This window comes from Engystomops pustulosus, chromosome 10 (assembly GCF_040894005.1).
Source record: "Engystomops pustulosus chromosome 10, aEngPut4.maternal, whole genome shotgun sequence".
In the NCBI taxonomy this organism is placed as follows: domain Eukaryota; kingdom Metazoa; phylum Chordata; class Amphibia; order Anura; family Leptodactylidae; genus Engystomops; species Engystomops pustulosus.
The window spans coordinates 43,104,613-43,123,097 of record NC_092420.1 but is presented as its reverse complement, the minus strand read 5'-3'; positions in this window follow the sequence as shown (position 1 = coordinate 43,123,097).

The window sequence follows — 18,485 nt, the reverse complement described above, 5'->3', positions numbered from 1 at the left end:
CGTGGAAGATGGAAGATCCGTGATAAAGTCCATTGCCATGTGAGTCCACGGGCAACTGGGTAACGGCAGAAGAAGACCAGCAGGTTTAGATGAGATGGCTTGCTTTGCGCACAGGAAGTGCAGGAGCCCACAAAATTCCATACATCCTTCACCTGATCTGGCCACCAGCAGAATCAGGAAATGAGAGCGACAGAGCGCTGCACCCCAGGTTGCCCAGCCACACGAAAGCAATGCCCCCAAGTCAGTATCCTTTTCTGAAGGGCAGCTCGGACGTACAGCTTTCCAGGAGGAAGTTGCCGAAGGTCCAGAGGAGCTGCAAGAACCTGCCTTTCAGGAGGAACAATATGTCTGGGAGCAGGATCTTCCCCCAACAACATCTGAGGCACGAGAGAGAGCATCGGCCTTAACATTCTTCTCTAAAGGACGGAAATGTATAGGAAAGTTGAAATGGGAGAAGAAGAGAATGAAAAGGTCTTGGAGAAGAACCCACATGTGAGAGTTCGGCTCTTGGGCCCCTTCTGGGTGAGAACAGCTCCAGCACCAACGGATGAGGCATTAACCTCTAGCAGGAACGGTGTCTCAGTGTCAGGCCGGTTAAGAACGGGAGCAGATGAAAAGGCAGATTTTAGCTTCGTAAAAGCGTCTTCAGCCACCGGAGGCCAGAGATTAGGGTTGGCGTTCTTCTTGGTCAGCACCACAATGTGGGAGGAGAAATGTGGGATAAATTGCTGGTGGTAATTGTCAAAGCCCAGGAATCTCTGGATAGCTAGTAGTCCCACTGGACGCAACCACTGATGTACTGCAGACAACTTGGTAGGATCATCTGTAGTCCATTGTCTAAGATAATATATCCAAGAAATGGGAGACCCTTCTGATGGAATAGACACTTCTCGAGCTTGGCATATAGGTGATTGGCCCTTAGGCACCTGAGAACTTGCCGTACATGGGCCCAATGGAACTCAATGTCCGCAGAGAACACAAGGATATCGTCTAGGTAGACCATGACACAGGTATAAAGTAAGTCTCTGAATCTGTTGTTGAAAAACTCCTGGAACAACGCCGGTGCGTTACAAAAGGCATAACAAGGTATTCAGTGCCCATCTGGAGTATTGAAGGCAGTTCATTCACCACCTTCACGTATGCTGATGATTTTATATGCCCCCCGTAGTTTCAACTTAACATAATCAGGGGTAGTGGGTAGCGGTCTTTCACTGTGACCTTATTGAAACTGCGGTTAGCATCCTTCTTGGCCACAAAGAAGAATCCTGCATCAGCAGGGGATGAGGACTGGCGTATAAAGCCCTTCTGCAGGTTCTTCTTTACATAGGCCGACATGGCCGCGGTGTCAGCGACAGATAGGGGGTACACATGACCCTATGGAGGAGATGCGCCCGGCATCAAGTCTTTTGGACAGTCATAGGGGTGGTGTGGCGGCAGAGTCTCTGCTTGCTTCTCTGAAAAAACATCAGCAAAGTCTGCATATGGAGCAGGGAGACCCACCAGAGGCTTCGAAGACTTCGGAAGTGAAACAGTGGAGACAGAACAAGGCAGTTCCAGACAACGTGACTGTCATTCTGGTCCCCAGCGGAGAACCCCGCCAGTCAAGCACTGGTGCGTGGTGCTGCAACCATGGAAGGCCCAGAAGAACTGAAGACATGCGCCAGATTAGCACTTAAAAGGAAAGTCTCTCCTTGTGCAAAAACCCCACTTGTAGACATAGGGGTTCAGTGCTGTACCGGATCGGGTCTTGGAGAATCTGCGCAGGGAGAGGTAAGCCATGCGAGGGCCATGCTGGCACACACAGGGGCACAGGTGAGCCAACCGTCTAGATCCAATGATTGCAAATTGTTCATAGATCTAAACAAGTATATTCACAAGCTTACCCTAAATAGACATTTCTCTATCAAAAGAAATAAGGATAATACAATATCTGCCCTCGAAACCCAATCCAATGATTTGGTAGATCCCCTTGTGGGAGGCCCAGCTAGATAATTGGTAGACATTGTGGAGCCGCTCCACTGTGTAGTGTCTAGAGGAGGAGAGGACATTGTTTACCCTGCGGGGGTGGGTGGTAGAGTCTGGTGTCACGGCCGTACCCGCGATCCTCGGTGGCCCTTGGTGCAGTGCGGCAACCCTCCGGCCCGGACTCACCTATCCAACGCTACTGCTTCCAGACAGGCCATGCGCATCCCCACTGACTAGGGCGGGCGCCGGCTCTCCTACCCTTATAGGGCCAGTGTCCTCCTGACTGGAGCTCGTTAATCCAGTCTCACCCTTATAATCCATCACCTCCCTTCCTGCCTCGCCGGATCTTCAGTTCAGCATTGCTTCAGCAATGTTTCTTCAGCATCTTTCTTCAGCATTGTTCCTGTGAGTGAAAGCCCTATCTTCTGTGTCTAAAGGAACTTCCATGGGGGAGTGGCCTGGCCATGGAAGTGAGCAGTCGCACGTTGCACTAGCTCCCGCTGTGCCCAGGGCCCCTGCCGCTTTAACAGCTCACCCAGCACCTATAGCGGCACCCACACATGGGTCCAAGAAAAAAGAGAGTGGTCAAGACTCCGTCTGCCCCCCTGTTCCGAGTTTCCTCCAGAGGAATCAGCCGTTACCTGGTGGCTCAGCCGGCTGCGACGCGGGAATCGGGGAAATTGGCGGCTCCCAACCCGTCTTCATGGAGCCCTCAGCCCCTGGGAAGTCCAAGGCTCCTCAGACTACGCCGGTGAGACCCAGGGGGTCATACCTGTTGGGGCAGACAGCTTCAAACAGAAGCCCTCCGCTCCGCAGCCCCTGCAAGACACTGCAACACGCAGTGCCGCCGGTCTCCTCAGCCATCATGGCTGCGGCACACGTCCGCACCGGATCGGAAGGGAACACGCCACAACGGACGGCCACAACGGGAACCTCAACACATCATGCAGCAGAGCAGCCGCCGTCAGCCCCAGCACACGAGGCCTGCTACCAACAAGACCCTGCTCAACAATGCCCTAACACAGAGCATCTCAACGTGGAAAGCTCCTCCACACACCAGAGGTGGTTGACAGCGGAGATCCATTACCCCCTTGCTGGATGAGGTTCTTCCCCTCCCCCCTATTGGCGTCCCCTGCTACACAGACCCCTCCGGAGACCCAGGGGGCCTCAGTTCCCTTCACAGGGGACAGATCCAGTACCCCACATGGGGAATTGGGCCAGGGCGCCCCTAACCCTCTAATTCCTACTTAACAGACCAGCTGGACGATGCAGAGAATAGGGGAAGGAGAAACAATATCAGGATACGTGGTCTCCCTGAATCAGTCGAATCAGCTCACCTTCATGCCGTGCTCCAAACTATCTTCAATTCTGTGCTGGAAGTTCCAACAGATACTCCGGTGGAACTGGAGAGAGCCCATAGAGCCCTACAGGCCAGACCAGATGCCAAAGGTCACCCCCAGGATGTCATCTGTAGGGTGCACCACTACCAATTGAAGGAGGCTATTATGTCCAGGGCCAGGGCTCTGGAACAAGTTACCTATCAGGGATCAGTTCTTCAACTACTCCCAGATTTATCGAGATTAACCCTCCTTAAACGAAAAGCCCTCCGTCCATTCCTGGATCAGTTACACCAAAAAGGAATACAATACTCTTGGGGATTCCCCTTTCGCCTTCAGATCCGCCATGCAGGAAACATCTACCTCGTCAGACACCCCTCTGACGTCGACGCCAGGCTGGCCCTCAGGAAGGAGAACAGGGATAGGTCAACCCTGTTTCACTACACCAGAAGATTGAGTATCCTTTTTCAGGGGTTTCATACTGTTAATTGTTCAGCTATAACTACATTGCTGCGGGGGTCCAGAGCAGGGACACCTTCTCTGGTTAGACTACCCTCCACGTGGGAACGTGTATGCAGCTAGTCTGTACTACTACATCCTCATTCAGGGGCAACCTATATCCCTCGCATTAAATCCACCGCCGGTTGCGACACATATAACCCAATAGACATCAGCAAAGAGTTTGGCGCGTATTACTCACAGCTATACAACATTAGGGGTCAGTTTGTGGACGTTGATCCTGACTCACTGACAAAAAGAATTGAGAGCTACATTAATGACACAGCCTTGCCCCAATTAGACAGAGAAGTGACTGAGGCCTTGGAAGCCGACTTCACTGACACAGAGATCAATGATGCAATCCAGCAGTCCCCGGCTGGGAAAAGTCCGGGCCCGGATGGTTTCTCTCCCGCCTTTTATAAGCTTTTCAGGGAGGCTCTGTCCCCTTTCTTAACAAAAGTATTTAACTCTGTTTCCCAAGCGGCTGCCTTTCACCCCTAATATCTGGAAGCCAACATCAGTGTCCTCCTAAAGCCGGATAAAGATCCCACACTGCCAGCGAGTTACAGGCCCATTTCCATATTAAATATCGACCTAAAACTCTACGCTAAGATCCTTGCGGACCGTTTAGCCCCCCACCTCCCAAAAGTGATTCACACAGATCAGGTGGGCTTCGTACAGGGCAGGGAGGCCAAAGATAATCTGACAAAAACGTTCCTTTTGATGGTTCAGGCACAAAAAAGGTCGGTACCCTTAAAGCCTCCTGTCGATCGATGCCGAAAAGGCATTTGACAGGGTACATTGGGGCTTTATGTCAGCGGCTTTAACTCAATTAGGGATAGGTCCCAAGTTCCTAGGGAGGGTTATGGCCCTTTATGATCACTCCAGGGCTACAATCAGGATAAACAGGTTTTTCTCGGACCCCATTCAAATCAACAATGGGACCCGCCAGGGGTGCCCTCTCTCACCCCTTCTATATATATAGTAGTGATGGAACACTTGGCGACGGCTATTAGGAATAACCCAAACATTCACGGCAGGTGGGCCAGAGGCATTATAAGACAGGGTTGTTTGCAGACGACTTGTTATTATATATCTCCCAACCCAGAATTTCCCTTCCTGCACTTCTCAAAGAGTTTGAATCATACAGCCACCTAAGCAATTTCAAAATTAATTACAATAAATCGGAGGCATTAAACGTTTCTCTCCCCACAGAGGAAATTCAATCCATTAAAGAACACTTCCCTTTTCGATGGCGGGCCACATCGATCAAATATCTAGGAATCCAGATACCCTCCGACTTAACCTCACTGTACAATCTCAACTATGACCTAGCCTCCTATAACAAAAAGGGACTGTCCTGGTTCGGCCGGATAAATGTCATAAAGATGGACGTACTGCCGCATTTTCTATACATGTTTCAGGGATTTCCACTCATTCCCCCATTCGCGTTCTTTAAATCTATCAGGACGATGATATTACGTTTCATATGGGGCACGGTGCGCCCCCGGATTGGATGGAAATACCTTATACGCCCCAAATCCACAGGGGGCGTTGGACTCCCCAACTTTAAGCAATACCACCAAGCCGCTGTTTTAGTCCGCCTTCTGGACTGGCATTACCATTTGTCATCAAAGCAGTGGGTTCGTCTGGAGCAATACAGCTCCACAATACCTATTCATTTACTTCCGTGGGTCTCTGCACAGAGAGTGGAAACCGAACCGCAGACTCTGTTCTTGGCCTCGACCTTGAAACTGTGGAGATCTCTCATTCAGCGTTCCATTTTATCCAGACCATTCCGCCCTCTTACCCCACTCTATAGAAATTCGTACTTCCCCCCGGCTTTCCTCAGGACTACCTTCTTGGGTCGCTCAGTACACGAGGACCTACGCATGCGTGACATAGTGGGTGAGGCCCCGATTCCACATATGCAGGAAATATCAGCTCTTTCCGCCTCTGCCAAACTCTCTTGGCTAGAAGCCTCTCAACTAGGATCCTTCCTTAAACAACCAGGTCCAAAGGCAGCATATAATACACCTATTCGGCCCTTTGAGAATCTCTTCTGCTCAGCATCCCCTCCAGAACACTGTATCTCCCATATATAGCCTCTTGATAAAAGAGTCAGACACATCAGCTTTACCTTTTATCACTAATTGGGAGACAGACTTGGGAACCTCCATTTCTCCAGAAGATTGGGATAAGTCTGTATACACATGAGCTTTCGGTAGCATGCTCCTCCCAAGAGAGGAGTTATAAGATTCTCGCAAGATGGTTCAGGGTTCCCACCATGCTTCACTTGATCTATCCCTCGATTGGCTCTTAGACGAGTACCTCATATCCAGTTGATCCCCCCATCACTAGGGCCTTCTCCTTACCCTTCCCCCAACCTTCCTCTTGTTCTTCCCCACTATGTCTTCCAATGTCTTTTCCACACCCTTCTATGTGTATGAATGTTATGTGAAGTCCTACCCTTTGCTCATTGTTCGGAATGTCTCTGATCGTTTAAGCTATCACACTAAGACTATCTCCTCTCCCCCATCGGAGAGTGGTTTCTAAAATTGTCATCATACCGGAAGCGGGAGGAGGTGTATTAGTCGGAATGTCTTACTGTTGGTTTATTTCACAATCCACTGCCTTTCCTACAATTAGTAATGCATCACTTCTGCTCCAGAACTACTAGAGACAGACTCAGACACTTCAATACATGCCATAATCTCATGGACTATGTGAGCCTCCCCCCCCCCCCCTGTAAACTTCCCCTCCTTTTTATATTGCTTTGATGGTTACTTTGTTTTGTAAACTCTGTTTGAAAATGTTTAATAAAATGATTGAACATAAAGGAACTTCCGTGGTTTCCCTAATAAACTTCCCTAATCTGTTCCTGTACTGGCGTGAGATAGATTCCAGCATTCCCATACGCTCCTGTGTGTCTTCAGCGTTTCCAAACTCTGCTGTGTCTTCACTATGTCTTCAACATTTCCCGACACGTCTGTGTCTTCAGTGTGCCTTCAGCGTTTCAAGAAGCCTCTGTGTTTCCTGTGTTTCTTAAAGGACTTGTCCTTTCCTGTCCGCCTGAGATATGTGCCAGCTCCTTCCTGCTTGCCTGCCGTGAGTTCCAGCTCATCCTTCCAAGCCACACTACTGCTGTCATCCCAGGCTCGGACCCCTGTTTCCCTGGATGCCACTGCATGCCTTGTCGTACCCGTGGAACGACCTGGTGGCAACCCTGCCGCATCATGACCATCCCATTTTGCGACGGGCTCTGGTGAAGACCAGGTGCCACTTAGACTCTGGTTCCGGGTGTTGGCTAGTACCATCTACGTCCTCCCCCAGTGGTCCAGAGGATCCACTGGTCCACAAACTCCTCCCTCCATAATCTTCCCATAGAGATTTTGTTCTGTTGTCTGTGGACCATTACACCTGGCCACTCATTATGTATATCTCTACCCGCCCAAGGGCTGATGAGAGAGTAGGATGTAAAGCCCACATCTTAGAAGGAGTAAGGATTTGAGGCTGCGACAAGATCCTGAGGCTAGGGGAGGATGAGAAGCGTCTGGTCTGGGAGATGAGTCTGAGAACTTGTATATATTAATTACAAATAAAGAAACGGAGCCGCACCTAGATTGTCTGACTATTGAATCAAGGACCCAGGAAGTGCCCCGTCACACCCCACATGAGACACACCCCGAACTTAGACCAAAGTCCACATTTTACCCTACCCACAACAAGGGCAATTTTGTTGAAACCTTCCATACATAAGTTGCCACAGACTTTGAAAATTTACATATAGACAACAGTACAGACAAAAAAAAAACATTCTGTATCCGTGACCGCAACAATAATTTCACTTAAAAAGAACGAATTGCACTAAAAAACCTAGACTCTAATGAGGACCTCGTCATTAACCTACTGATAAAGGTGGAGGTGTTGTTGTTCTTAACAGAGAGGGGCAGATTTACTTACCCAGTCCTGTCGAGATCCAGTGGTGCGTTCTCAGTGGAGGATTCGGGTCTTCCGGCGATTCACTAAGTAGTGCGCCCGATGTCCACTAGGTGTTGCTGCTGTGCTGAGTTCACTGAAGTTCACCGTCCTACCCTGGGTGCAGGTAAGTGTGTGTCAAGCGACACTTTTTAAAAAAAAATACGGCGGTTTTTCCGAATCCGTCGGGTTTTTTTACGGCCACACATCCCCATTTCCGTTGCGTGCATGCCTGGCCATTTCCCAGAATTTCATCTAAACCAGCCTCTTCCTGCACACCCTCCCAGATCTTCGTGCCTAGTGCCGTTTAAAAAGCTTCTTCCCTGATGCCCTGCATTCTTAATGTAATTTCCAGTTATGACCCCAGTTCCGTATTTGACTTTGATCCTGTTCCACCTGCCCTGACCTGTTGCTTCGTCCCCGACTCTGATTCTATGCTGCCTGTCCTGACCTCCTGCCTGTCCCTGACTACGATTCTGCTCAACATCTGTTTACTACGCCTTGGCTGCCACCATGAGCAAAGTCGCGCCTGTGGAGCGAGCTGGTGGTACCACGCCGCAGCAAGTCCAACCTGCTTTGCAGTGGGCTCTGGTGAAAACCGGATACTACTTAGATTCCGGTCCCAGCTGGCACAATATCGCGCAACGGACGTCATCAGCGGCGACACTGCCACGTGATATTGTGCGCCAGCTGGCAGATCGCATGGACGCGAGTCTGCCGGCTGATACAACACAGAGAAGACCGGAGACCGAAGACCAGACAGAAGAGGAGCCGCTGAACATTGGGAGCCACGCGGACCATTGGGCCTCCGGAGGGTGAGTATGGAAGTTTTTTTGTGTTTTATTGACTCGTGTATAAGCCGATGGGAGGTTTTTCAGCACATTTTTTGTGCTGAAAAACTCGGCTTATACACAAGTATATATGGTATCTTTATTAAAAAACATTTTTTTTATTTACATAAAAGGCCCCCAAACACATGCGCCCAGCCATCCATTACCTTATTCTTTTAGTGTGGTCATCAGCAATTTAAGTTCTACTTCTATTTTTTTACATCTTATGTAACTTTCCATTACTTTGGCACATGTTGATAAGGTTTAGTGGCTAATGCATCGATATGTCCCAATATGAATTGGAATATGCTCTAATGTTGTTACCCTATTTACTAGCGTTTATCATGCATTATACTTATAGGTGACCTAGGTAATTTATCTTATGCCATCTACAGCTAACTTTTTTTTCCTATTTTAATATTTTACTAATTATTAAACAAACGAGTTACATTCATTGCATGTGTTTATAATATCCAATGTTCATATAATCCCCTATAAGTGCTAATATTGTATTGATTTAATTATATATTTTTCACATTATGTTTTTTACTTACTTCTATCTATTTACCTATGTATTTATCTAACTATATATAGTGTTATTACCTATGTAATTATTAAATTTTGTTTACATACCACTATTTTTATATCCTTATTAGTGTGCTGTGTACAGGGTTTTTCGCTATTTTTATTTGTCTATTATTTGAGAAAGGGTTATAGCGACTTGAAACGTATTACAAGGACTGTAAATCATCCTCTTTTTTGCTGAATGAAAGTACTTTTTCTTATTTATGAGTAGAACAAGTCATCATAATAAATACTAAAACACACCTCCTAGGGTTATGTGGTATAGCCCCCCCCTTTTTTGTCTTTTTCTTGGCCTTTTCTTCTCTATACTACTCTGTACACCAATAGAAAAATGTACGTGGCACATCCCATAAAAATTACAAAAGGTAAAGTGACATGTAGGCAGCAACCTACGCGTTTCAGCTTATTCTCAAGCCTTAGTCATGGTGTGAGTAAAAACAACAATGGCATGCAATGAAATTGCCTTCATGCACCTGATTAATCAAGTGTGTCATATCCGGTTCTCGGTCGGCTAATAGCAGTGTGAATTACAGGTAAACATGTTTCAGCAGTGAACAGTTTGTATTCAATACATCGTACATCATCTATTGAAGATGTCACATTGTTAGTGTTATTGTGATGCTTATGGTAATTTAGCTAAACAATCCCATACAGGGAATACATGCAAGGGAACGAAACACAAGAAAGGGGAAGAAGCACAGGCAAAATGTTATTTCCTCCAGTCGCCTCCCCGAGTTGGGCGAAAAACTGTTCCTAACATTAATATCAATACAAATGAGTTTTCAGGATTAACATTTATGGAACGGAATGCCTTAATGACATTACATGAACTGAATGATGTTAATGAACTTTTAAATGTTCACAGAAATGATATTCATTTTCACATAAAATCTTAAAAGTTTAAAAGTTAAATCGAAAGAGCTGCACTCAACAACAAAATTGCTACTGAACAGTCACCATACGGTCATAAATCAACCACTCAACAATTTAAGGCATTAAATGCTCTTAAAAAGAATGACAATGTAGTAATTCGCATTATACATTGAACTGGCACATTCTATATTAAACGTCAGTTTATCATATCGTAGGTTACCAAGTCACCCCACTGACGCTGTCAGAGAGTCTTTGAACCACATCATTACGGAGGGCATCACACTAGGAGTATTAGATCAAAAGACAGCTAAATATCTAGCTATCGAAAATACATGTATTCCAATTTTTCATGGATTTCCAAAAATCTATAAAAACGTCTTTCCTCCTCCCCCCCCCCCTCCGCCCCATCATATCAGGCATTGGGTCCATTATTGAGAGACTCAGTGCCTGGGTGAATGCAAACCCACAACCCCTCATCCTACGCACCCCAGGATTCCTCAAAGACAGCACTGACGTCCTTAAAATGTTCAATAATTTTGTCTGGCAGGACACCTATTCTTTTGTAACATGTAATGTCATCAATCTTTATTCCTGTATCCCACATCATGCAGCTTTAAATGCTATTCAATACCATTTGTACAGATACAGTACCTATGACCCCAACCTCCAAATCTTCATTGTATTAGCCATTGAATTCTTATTGAAGAACAATTTTTTATGTTTAACAATGAATTTTTCCTACAAATTTGTGGAGCCCCAATAAGTTCTCACCCTCCTTAGCAATATTATTTGTTGCATGGTGGGAAGAACAATACCTCTTCTCCCATACCAATCCTATTCTGCTAAACATCGTATTTTACGGTAGGTATGTGGACGATGTCATTCTGGTATGCCAAGGTAAAAAAGAATACATGACATACATAAACAATAATGATGTTAATCTTAAATTCACTCATGAGGACCCGTCCCATACAATACATTTTCTTGACATTTCCCTAACAGCGTCACCATCATGCAATCGGGTTGTCACGATACTAGTGGGATAGGAGCAGGAGTCCAGTAGTCAGGTAAGGCAGAGGAGGCTGGAGGCTGGAGGCTGTACACAGATAGCCCGCAGGGGGCTGCAGTAGTAGTCTTGAACAGGAGTGTAGAGACAAGAGTAATAATCCGTTATATCTCAGGAGCTGAAGGTATATTTAGCCAGACCAATCAAGGTAAACTCAGGGCGGTACTAATCAGGAGAAACAGGTGGCGTGGTTTTGCAAGTAGGTTCAGCACCATACTCCAGCAGACAACTATTCAACTAGCTGAGTGGCTCAGCATACAATGAGACAAAGAACCAGACAACAGAGCACAGGTTTGAATCCTGACAGACATCACTCCCCTCCTAGCGGCGAACTATGGCTGCCACAGGACCTGGTTTTGTTGGGTACTGCTGATGAAAATGCTCAAGCGAGGAGCATTGATGTTAGATACTGGTTCCCATGAGTTTTCTTCTTCACCATAGCCCTGCCATTTGATAAGATACTGTAGTTGATTTCTGCATTTACGGGAGGCCATAATTTTTTCCACAACAAATTCTTCCTGTCCATCAACTTCAACCGCATCTGGAGGTGGAGAAGATCGTTCAGGAAATGGATTGACTGTAACCTTTTTTAGTAGAGACACATGAAAAACAGGATGAATTTTCATTGTCTCTGGAAGTTGTAGACGTACTGCAAGAGGACTAATTATCCTAGAAATTTTATAGGGCCCAATAAATTTCTGTCCGAGTTTGGGTGCAGGAACCTTCAGCTTAATATTCTGAGTTGAAAGCCACACTCGATCCCCTACTTTGAATTTAGGAGCTGGTCTCCGATGTTTATCTGCCGCTTTCTTATATCGCTCCTGAGCAGCTCCCAATGTGTCCTTTAACATCCTTAGATTTTGTTGCAATGAAGTGATTCTTTCCATAACTGCTGGAATTAACGGAATTAACTGCAGCAAAAGGCAATAAGTCTACCCAATCATCCTGCAGATGGCAAATATAACAGCGCAGATATTGTTCTAAGGTTTGATTAGTGCTTTCTGTCTGTCCGTTAGCCTGGGGGTGATAAGCAGTTGACAGGTGAAGTTTAATATCTAACGATGTACAGAAACTCCGCCAGAATTTAGACGTGAATTGGACTCCACAATCTGACACTACTTCATCCGGTACACCATGAAAGATGTTGTTGATTATTAAGTCAGTTTCTTTGGCAGAAGGCAAACCAGTAGTGAGTCGGTCCACCACTACCAGTATTGATATCTTTCCTTTAGAATTAGGTAGATCTACTATGAAGTCCATTGAGATCGAACTCCAAGGCCGTACTGGAATGGACAATGGCTGCAGCAAGCCCATCGCGGAGGAACGTGAAGGTTTGTAGCGGGCACAAGTATCACAAGAGAGTACATATTTTGTCACCTCTTCTAAACAGCCGGGTCACCAGAAGTAACGGGATAACAGTTCTTGTGTCTTCTGTACTCCCTTGTGTCCTGCTAATTTGGAATCATGTACAAACTGTAGAATCCTCAGACGCATGGCCTCTGGTACATATAGATGCTTACCATCAGTCCATACTTGATTCCTAAGGAATAGGTTTACATCGCCAAGCTGAAACAATAGCGAGTAATTCTTTTTCCCTACATCATAATTCTTCTCCGCTGTAGACATCCTTTGGGAGAAGAATGCACATGGATGTAACAGCTTCTCCTCGCCTGATCTCTGAGACAGGATAGCCCCAACCACACAATCTGATGCATCAATTTCCACTACAAATGCAAGTTCAGGATCGGGATGACGTAGTACTGGAGCTGTGGTAAATTTAATCTTTAAACGAGAGAAAGCTTCATTCACTTGTGGTTTCCAGGAAAAGTGGCTCTTTTTCTTTGTCAGCTCAGTGATAGGAGCTACAATTGCTGAAAAATCTTTAATGTAGCATCTGTAAAAATTAGAATCTTTGTACTTCCTTGGGTCTTGGGAGTTGGCCAATCGATGACCGCTTGAATCTTTCTGGGAATCTATACGCAATCCCTGTGAAGAGATGATGTATCCTAGGAATTGTATCTCTTTCCGATGGAACTCATATTTTTCTAGTTTGATGTAAAGTTGGTTTTCTTGCAGTCGTTTTAACCCCTTAACGACTTGGCCATTTTGCACCTTCCTGACAAGGCCCTTTTTTTTAAATCTGACATGTATCAGTTTATGTGGTAATAACTTTGGAACATTTCAATATATCTGGGTGATTTTGAGATTGTTTTTTCGTGACACATTGTACTTCAGGTAAGTGGATAAATTAAGGCAATATGTTTAGTATTTATTTATGAAAAAAATGGAAATTTGGTCAAAATTTTGAAAAAAAAAAAGTTTTCCAAATTCAAAAATTTACACTTTTTGGAAATTTAGTCATATCACCAAAATAACTTGATAACTAACATTTTCCATATATCTGCTATAACTTGGCATCATTTTTAAAACATTATTTCCTTTTTTTTGGATGTGAGGAGGCTTATAACGTTAGAAACTATTTTTCAGATTTTCACAAAAATCGTCAAAACCTATTTTTGCAGTGACCAAGTTAGTTAGAAGTCACTTTTAAGGACTCTATGATAGTACTCCCCCCACAAGTGATACCATTTTAGAAACTGCACCCCTCAAAATATTCAAAACAACCTTTGGAAAGTTAGTTAACCCTTTGAGCATTTCACGAGCGTGAAAAATAAATGAATGCGAAATTATGGAAATCTAATTTTTTTTAACAATATATTCATTGAACACTAAATTTTGCGCCTTCACAAGGGGTTAAAAAGGAAAATGCATCTCAAAATGTTTGGCGCAATTCCTCCTGAGTATTCCAATACCCACTGTGTCAATATACACTGCTGTACGGGCACAGGGTGGCACTTGGTAGGGAAACAGCGCTGTTCAGTTTTTAGAGGACAAATTTTGTTGAAATACTTTCCATGTCTCAGGATACAATTGGAGAGCCCTAGTGGTACTAAACAGAGGGGAACCCCAACAACATTTTGGAAAGTATACCCCTTGGAGAATTTAGCAAGGTGTAATATGTGTATGTACCCCTAAAGGTGTATGATCCAATCAGACCCCAAAAAGGAAAAAGGTGAAAATTTTCCCCAAAAAGTCACTTTTACCCCAAATTATTCTAAGCCAAAAGTGTCAAAAAATGAAACAATCCCACAAAATGTGTACAACTATTTCTCCTGGATGTAGAATCGCCCCACATGTGCAGATAAAATGTATGGGTACGATGTAAAGGGAATGGGGGATGTGTGTCTTTTAGAACCCAGAAATCTTATACATGGGTCAGAGTGCATTTGGAGAGACCTAGTGTTACCAAAACAGAAGAGAACCCCAACAAGTGACCCCAATTTTGGAAAGTACACCATTGGAAAATTTTTCAAGGTGTAATATGTGTATGTACCCCTAAAGGTGTATGATCGAATTAGACCCCAAAAGGAAAAAGGTGAAAATTTCCCCCCAAAAAGTCATATTTACCCCAAATTATTTTAAGCTACAAGGGATAAAAGATGAAACAATACCCCAACATTTGTAAGACTATTTCTCCCAAATGTAGAATTGCCCCACATGTGCATATCAAATGTGATATGGGTGCACAGTAGAGGAAAAGAGGGATGTTTGTCTTTTAGAACCCAGAAATCCTTTACATGTGTCAGGATGCATTTGGAGAGCCCTAGTGGTACAAAACAGAGTAAAACCTAAAAAGTGACCCCTTGAAGAATTGAGCAAGGTGTAATATGTGGTGTAGTGTAATTCAAGTGGTGTAGTGAGCATTTTGAACATACAGGTGGTTTTCCCAATATAATGTGCTATGGATGCCCAAGATGGAAATTGGAAATTTTGGAATTTTTATTAAAATTTTATTACTCAGGAGTTGTATGGTATATCCTGAAACACTCCTTCATGCAGAGGCCAGGTTTCTCAGGGCAGGTCTCGCAATGGTATATAGTGTCTTTCCTAACCCCTCTTTTGGAACAGACTCTGCATCTTTTCTGAGTCCTTACTTTAGATGCAGTCTGGGGCACTTCACCGGGAAAATGTTGCCCTGGCACAACACGGGGGACATCTAATCCAGAGGTACTGGTGACCTGTCCTTCCTGTCCAAATATTAACGCCTTAATCACCACCTCTTGAAAATGGAGGAATGATACAGCATGGCCTGCACATTGGAACAGCACGTAAGAGTTGTACAGTGCCATCTGTACAATGTACACAGCCAGCTTTTTGTACCATAGCTTCGTTTTCCGTAGAGCACTGTACGGCTTCTGCACTTGATCAATCCCACCCATGTATTTATTGTAAGCCAGGATGCATTCTGGTTTAGGGGTATTGGTACCTCATACAGGGTTGAGGGTGCTGGAGTTCCCATGAATTGTGGTCAGAACAAGGACATCCCTTTTGTCCTTATACTTTACCAACATCATGTTCTGATTGCAGAGTGCCTTTATGTCCCCCTTTCTAAGTGGCTGCCTAACAAGGGATCCCGGGAGGCCTCTCTGGTTTTTGCGTACAGTGCCGCACGCTACAGTACCTCTGGAGTTTAAAAATTGGAAAAGTGGAATGCTGGTATAAAAGTTATCCACGTAGAGGTGGTAACCTTAATCCAGAAGTGGGTGCACCAGATCCCACACAAGCTTCCCTGTAACTCCTAGGACAGGGGGGCATTCTGGAGGGCTAATTCGGGTGTCTTTTCCCTCATAAATCCTAAACCTGTGGGTGTACCCTGTGGTACTCTCACACAACTTGTACATTTTAATTCCGTACCTGGCCCTCTTGCTGGGCAGGTACTGGAGGAATTTTAACCCGCCTTTGAAATGTACCAGAGACTCGTCTACACAGATGTTTTGTAAAGGGGTGTATGCCTCGGCAAACTTTGTACCAAAATGGTCGAGGATTGGATGAATTTTATATAGACGGTCAAATGATAGGTCACTTTGAGGTGGACATTGTGCATTATCGTTATAATGCAAAAATTTAATAATTGCCTCAAAGTGTGGCTGTGTCATTACGGTGCGGTAAATTGGAGTACTATAGAAAACATCAGTACTCCAATACTGCCTAACCTCTGTTTTTTTAACAATGCCCACGTGGAGCACAAGACCCCAAAACTTCATCATCTCTACTGCATCTACAGAGGTCCACCTAGAAAATGATGAAGTGGGGTTTTGTGCAAAAAATTGTTGGGCATATAAATTTGTCTGTGAAAACATGAGATTTAGGAGGTCCTCAGAGAAAAAGAATTTGAAAAAATCAATTTCAGTGAGGCCATCAGTGTCAAAATGAATTCCTGAGCTGCCCACGAACTCAGGAATTTGGGGCACATAATTTTCAGGGGGTGGGTTCCATGATGAATCACTTGTGGGCTGGGGAACATGCTCGGCGGTGGTCCTGGAGCGCCTTCTTGAGGGCCCCTCATCACCAGAGGAAGAGGAAGGGCAGTAGGAGGAGGAGGATGAAAAATAAAGAAATGGTGCATCCTCCCCTTCTGAATCAGTCTCGGCAAGGAAGGCATAAGCCTCCATTGCTGAAAAAGATCTTTGGGATGTATTGGACATTTTTATTGGGGTGGGGGCGTGTATAAATGTTGTGCTTTTAACACGTGTAAACTTTATTCAAGGGGGTGTGTATGTTGTACTTCAACACGTGTGGGCCGATGAAAGAATAGACCGTAACCGTAACTAGAACTTTTACTACCGGTAAAAAAAATTTACAACAAAAAAAAGCGACAAAAAAAGGAGCAAGTGCTGAGCAGTAAAATGCTACTGATCAGCGCTCGGTTGCCGCAGCACACTCACAAGATGGATTGTGTGCGCAAAAATTATTAAAAAAAAACTAACTCTTTTTTACAATCAAAAAAGCAACAAAAAAAGGAGAAAGTGCTGAACAGTAAGATGCTACTGATCAGCGCTCGGTTGCCGCAGCACACTCACAAGATGGATTGTGTGCGCAAAAATTATTTTTTTTTAAAAATACCTCTTTTTTTACAACCAAAAAAAGCGACAAAAAAAGGAGCAAGTGCTGAACAGTAAGATGCTACTGATCAGCGCTTGGATTGTGTGCGCAAAAATTATTTTAAAAAAAAAAAAACACCTCTTTTTTACAACCAAAAAAAGCGACAAAAAAAGGAGCAAGTGCTGAACAGTAAGATGCTACTGATCAGCGCTTGGATTGTGTGCGCAAAAATTATTTTAAAAAAAAAAACATCTCTTTTTTACAACCAAAAAAAGCGACAAAAAAAGGAGCAAGTGCTGAACAGTAAGATGCTACTGATCAGCGCTTGGATTGTGTGCGCAAAAATTATTTAAAAAAAAAAAAAACACCTCTTTTTTACAACCAAAAAAGCGACAAAAAAGGAGCAAGTGCTGAACAGTAAGATGCTACTGATCAGCGCTTGGTTGCCGCAGCGCAATCACAAGATGGATTGTGTGCGCAAAAATTATTTTAAAAAAACACCTCTTTTTTACAACCAAAAAAAGCGACAAAAAATTTTTACAAGATTTTACATATCTCCATATGAATTTCCTCCCAAAATTGTGAGACCCATTTGCAGTTCCATAACATATGTAAGAAGTCTGCATTGGGTTCCTGGCATTTTAAACATTTTTCTGACTGTATTTTCTTAAAGCTATTAATGTTTTTTGGGGGTGTAATATAATCTGTATACAATTTTGAGCTGCATTAATTTAACGGCTTCCGACATTGCCAAATTTCTAGTATTCTGATATATACTTGCCCATTGTGTCTCGGACAAGGATCCAATGTCCTCTTCCCACTTTTTTTTATTACTGTGATATAAGCAATCATAAAAGTTGGTTGAGATAAATCTATATATTTTAGATAGTGTTTCCCCCCCCTTTTAATTTTCCCAAGAAATTCCACCAAGTGACTCCTATCTACTTTTAGGTGGTGTCTTCTACTTACAGTTTTAACTCTGTGATATAGCTGAATACATTGGAAATAATATTTCTCCTCTATAATATATAAATCTTTAATCATAGTAAATGACATTAACCTTCCGTCAAAGAAAATTTGTGCGATTTGCTCAATACCCCTACTTTCCCAAAATCTCCGACCTTTAAATTGCTGCATCTGTTTTAGGTAATAATTGTTCCATAATGGAGACTGTGTTATACTACAGTTCAAATCATATTGCTTCCTAACCCAATCCCATACTTTACTGAAACACCTACAAATTGGTATTCATGTTAGTTCCGTGAATTTCAAAACCCCCGATTCCAAAAAAGCAAACCCGTTATTAAACTCCATATTTACCCTTTGTGCAATAACTTTGATTGTTCTATCATCTTTCCCCCCTAACAAATATTGGAGTATAGAAGCCACAAAATAAAGAAAGAAATTTGG